This window comes from Lepisosteus platostomus, chromosome 10 (assembly GCF_059453375.1).
Source record: "Lepisosteus platostomus isolate fLepPlt1 chromosome 10, fLepPlt1.hap1, whole genome shotgun sequence".
Taxonomy (NCBI): domain Eukaryota; kingdom Metazoa; phylum Chordata; class Actinopteri; order Semionotiformes; family Lepisosteidae; genus Lepisosteus; species Lepisosteus platostomus.
This window is the reverse complement of record NC_142620.1, coordinates 9,718,631-9,724,294: the sequence shown is the minus strand read 5'-3', so window position 1 is coordinate 9,724,294 and position 5,664 is coordinate 9,718,631.

Genomic DNA, 5,664 nt, shown 5'->3' with positions numbered 1-5,664 from the left:
TTCAGATTTTTTTCTTACTGGTTTCACTTTGGTACTAGTAATGACGGGTTCCCGATGGTGGAAGGCACTTTTTTGCCTCCTTTTTCTGGATTGCGCATGCAGTACTGCGCTGTATGTCATTATGGCTGACATACTGCCACACCACCAGCCTAGAGTGGATCAAAACTCCGTGCTGTCCTTGCAGACATCACACGAAACTGACCAGCCCTTGCTGAGAGGCCGTAGATGTACATATTGAGCTGGTGCATTAGGGCCAGAACAAACGGGGAACTGATGAGTAGGCAGGCACTTCACTGGGCCACTCTGATCCTCCTGATATCCTTAAATAGCTCTGGGAACAACATGGATCTCAGCTGATCTGACTGGAGCAGCCTAACAATGATGAATGGGTGCCATTAATGCAATTCAGCTGTTTACCTTATTTTCAGTAATCTTGCAAAATAGAGGTAAGCACTGGGTGGAAAATGAGCTTATTTTGGCACCCAGGTCCCAATCGCCACCCATTAGCCACACTTACATCAATGGTTAGTATACAGTATGTACAGGAGTCATTTATTCAGCGTTAACCCTCTGACCTCTTGTACTCCTACTACTCTTCAAATGTTTACTGCACTGCTACTTATCTGTACACCACATTGCTCCCGTCAAATCTTTATTAATACCAGCATTCCTTGGAAAAATAAATCCCAGGTCTGGTTTCATCCTCCTTAATTAATCTCAAGGATGATGGCTCCTCCAAACCTCCAGATCCTCAAAGGCTCCAATTTAAGCCTGCAATTTCATTCACACAATGAGCAGGAATTTGTTTAAAGTTATAAATCCCAAACTGGTAGCTTCGCTTCAATATATCGAGCCAGCCTGTGTCGGATGGGTTAGTTGTGTGGTGTGTCAAAAATCTGGGGTAAGAATACTCTTTTGTCAAGTTTTTGCAGAATCATTGGACAGGGGTTAGTCATTTTAAAATTATCCTATCTAAAATAAATGTGTATAATTTACTCACAGGTATATGAATTGGTTCAATACAAATTCAATCTGCAAAGAAAAAAAATGAAAGTTATGTGACACGGAAACTATTTTGATCCATTGCTGTATTACCTGACTTTTACAGAGGTCAAAGACAGCGGGGTTTTGCATGCTGATGAACAGAAAACGATTATACAACTCCACAAAGACTAAATGAGTAATGTCACAATGAACTGATAGTTTCAGAGAAATGATGTAACTTTCCACTCTTTTTTATTCGGAATAGATCAGAGTCGCTCAGACAAGCCAGTACAAATGCATGGTTGACTGTGTTTCGATTTCTGTCACACATAAAACATTTAACAAATGCAGATGTCAGAGGTTACTTGCTTGGAAGAACATGAGCTGCAGAAGCTCTGGCAAATGAGACAGGCCTATTTCTACTGTTGTTCATGTTCTGTACTGTTGTACGGCTCATGTTCCACAAATGTCACTAAAAAGAGAGAATAGAAATGCTGAGTAGGGTTTTTTATTATTAAAGGAATAAGAGAGCTAGGTTGCCTCTCGAATGAACTAACATTCTACAGCATTAGAGTGCGCAAGACTGGTTAGAGCATGTGGTCACCCCAGAAGACTGTCTGTTCAAGACCTACATGATTTGAGGGTAGCTCGTGGAACTAAGCAAAATGTTCATCTGTAAGCTGCCAGGTTTGCTTATCTTGTCTGTAGACATTTGTGCTCAAAACAAATGGGGGCGACCTAATAATTTCATATCAGACAGTGCACCTTTAAAAACAGGCATATATCACTCAGCCATTGGAGAGAGAACACTGACACATCTCTGTGCCATGTGTCTGGGTTTGTGAACTGAATAAACACTCGCTATGAGCATGTTGTTATTGGGACTGACTCTTGTTAGTTTTAGCCCTGTTTTCTGACAGATTCTTTTTCTTTTACCTCAGCTTTTCGAGCATTTGCACAAACACAAGAAAGGCCGGTGGCTGACAATTTTATAGAATCTTTTGGTTATTTTCGGAGCATGATTCAAAGCATTAGCTACATAGCAGTTCTGCGCAGCCTCTGGGGTTTGGACTGAAGAAACTTTAAGCTCGCACCAAAATCACATGGGCCTCAGCTGGCATTGCCAAAATCTGTTCTTTTTTTCCACCACCAGTTTAGTAATTTATACTCACAACTCGACCTCCAGTATTTGACGTTTCTCCCTAACATGCCTACAATGAGAAAGAAGCTCACTTGCTCTCAGATATGGAGAGGGCTGTTCTTCCAAACCTCTTTCACCTTCGCTACATAATACAAATTGCCTACAACACTAATGAATCCGTTTTCAACACTTTCACAATGAGTGCCCTCTTCTGAGGTGCTTGTACACGTGACAACATATTTCCGCCACAAGATTCTACCGCAGTTGTTAAAGGATTATTTGTCCACTGCCATGTGAGAGAATAGGCCTCAGAGGCAATGCAATGGACCTGTCAGAAAGGAACTGTCGACAGCTGACGGGCTTGTTGTTCGCAGACAATGGCCTTTGCTTGGGTGAGCATTCAGGCCCCCTGTACCTGCAGAGAAAGTCAGGAAACACTAAAGAAGAAATAACTACAGCCTCTACAGCAGACAGTGAGGGCGCAACAGCTAGTGTCTCGCTCTGTAATGTGAGCAATGATAAATAAACACGCGCAGGCCCAGCTGCTGATGGAGCTGTGTTTGTGTGTTACGCTGAGTGTAGTCTTAATTTCCTCAGCACGTTTTCACAGTCATTAGGAGGAGTTCTGCTTTTTTTGTAGGGGTAACAGGAGGGGCAGGGGGATGTTTCGGGGAGCTGGGGGGAGGGGGGGGTGTACTCCCCCTCTTCCCACCGTGTGCTTTCACCCCAACACCTTTAACACACTGATCCGGGTCTGATCCCACAGTCACTGCTGAAACTCATGGAAAAAAAGAGAGATTTCCTTGGAGAACAGAAACCGCTTGAGGTGCTATAGTCCGCAAATTGTTGTTTTTTTTCCTATTGTAGTTGTCAGTCCCGTCTTATCAAAAAGCACGAGACACAGTGACTCTGCAGTATCAGGACTGCAGAAAGGAGTTTCTAGGTTTTCGTGTACATTGCAAGTTTGGATGTTTGAAAGTGGTTTTTCCATTCTTGAGTCAGTTAAGTAAAATTCAGTACATACTGGTACATATTTGAAGTAATGTACCCCCCACGCCAGAGATGGTCAAACATTTACTATTCCACCCTCCTCTTTTGCAGGTCTTCAGTGTAACTGCCTGCTTGATCGCTTGATTAGCTGTTAATTAATTCAGTTCCATAATCTGTATTGTAATGGATTGAAAGGTCTGGTATTTGACTAAGCCCCTTAATATCCCTGCCCTGAAGGTTTTGGGATTTTCTTAAGCTTTTGCAAAATTAATTATAAGGCTGTCCAAACAATGCATGCACAACTGTGCCCATTTTAGCCTTTTAATATGGCACAGAAGAAGACCCCCGTACCATTAGCCACGATCCAGAGCCAATCCAGGAGAAGGGACTGGAGGGAGGGAAGGGATGGGGGTTGGGGGAGAGGGGGCGGTGCAGTTCTGCTTGTTCTCCGAGGTGTTTATAAACAGCCCCATCTTAAGTGTGGTCTCTGGAAAAATGGATAACTGCAGTAACATTTAACACCACTCAAAGAATGTGGAGAACGCCAGCGAGGAATCCTCAGTCCTTGCATTCCTCAGCAACCGCAAACACAGAATCCCATACAGAAGATAAACTCTGCAGCCTTCAGCATGTAAACAGTGCTGGAATCTCAAGCCCAATCCAAAAAACAAGGTAGGGGCTCTGGTAATGGGCGCACATGCTGCTACAACTGCGGAATCAAATAATTCCAATGAAACCACTACCTTTTCAGCACAGGAAAAATCCCACCCACCCGCCTGTCTATCTCATCTATTTATCTAACCATCCAGCCTTCCATAAATCCATCTCTCCATCCTTTTCTAAGAAACCACACCTTAGAAAAAGCATCTCGTGGTTTCAATTGCTGTTTTGTTGCCAGAGGAATGCAGTCGACAAGTCTTTCAATACAGCAGGTAACTTTAGAGTAGTACACTTTTGTGCAATCCTCATTCTTTTTACGTAAGAGGCTGGAAATGAGAAGGAAATGGTGATGCAGCAAAATGCCACTGTTCTCTTCAGTGGTTGCTACCTGCTGTTCACTGGTGTGGGTGGTCTGTGCTTGATCTCCAGACAGGCAGCGGTCAGCAAGAGACATTAACAGCTTCCCATGGATACAGTACCTATGGAACTCACAGCTAAAACGCGCCAGTAGGCCAGAACAAACTAATGTCTAAATGCATAAATCAAGAAAGAAAATCTTACAATAGCTGACTAATTCCAGGTCCTAGGAATTACAGGAGAACCAAAATTGTTCACTTTGAGCTTCTTGAAAGTATCACTCGCAGGATGGATAGAGTGAATAGTCTGGGGTTTCGCTCAGGGACGGGCTAAAACTAAAACATCAGTTGTGACATTTGAATTCACTAGGGTATTTATTTTGACCGAGAGGCCTGATTCATGCAGAACCAGCCCCGGTGTCTGTACTCAGCCTGACACAGGGGTTCCTACCATCTAATAAAGGAGTGGCAGCAGTACCAACACTCCTGCGCTGGGAAAGTATTGCGCAGCACAAAACCACAGTTTCACCCTGCCTTTACTGGGTGTAATTTATGCTGTGAAAGCACCATGATGACGGGGTACACCTCCCAGAAAAATGTAGCCTGCCTTCAGGGCCACAAATCACTGTCCGGAGCAAGTCCAGAGTGAAAACAAATCTCCGCTGCACTGCTGACACCACATCAAGTCTTAGTTACAGCCCTGGTACTGGAGAATCGCAGGCTTTGAGGTAATATAGGAAATTTCAAATCTCCAGCAGCTCATGATCGGGAGTCAGATTGAAACAAGAGCCAAGGCGCACAGGAGGAAATTAAGAATTAGGACATTCATCCACTGCAGAGAAAGAGTTTAGAGTAATTTGAGTTTAGAGCTAAATTCAGCTAATGATGTCTGTAATTAATTCACTTAAAAACTGCTGACTTTTAATTTTTGTATGCATTGGTATACTATCATACCACTTGACTGTATTCACGTGAGCCCACAAGCCGACTTAATTATGTCTCTCAACGATCACCAGAAGAGCTGGGAACATCTATTCAATAGGTGACATTGCGCGAAGATTTAACTTCAGAATTAAGACCTCAGGCTCTGCAGCTCTCCTAATCTGAGTTGTAGACGCACGCCTTGCAATCCCCTTCACTAACCTCAAAAAATAGGACATATTAAAAAGGTAAGGACATGTGCAGAAAGCACGCCGAAATTCCATCAGCCTGACGGTGTATTAACCGCATATATTCACTGAAAACAACGTGGTCAATTCATTGAATTGACAGTGTGGCATTTTTGGTTGTTCATATTAAATAAGATTTAATTTCCTTATCAAAGTCACAAGTATTATTATTATTATTATTATTATTATTATTATTATTATTATTGTTGTTGTTGTTTTTTAAGTGTTGTTAATAGCATAATGGCGTTTCACGTGGGGAGAAGTTCTGGAAGACTATCGCTGACAGTTCAGTAATGCATAAGCCCCGACTGCTCTCAAAGAGACAGGGAGAGGGAGGGCGAGTGAGAGAGGAACAGAGGGAGGG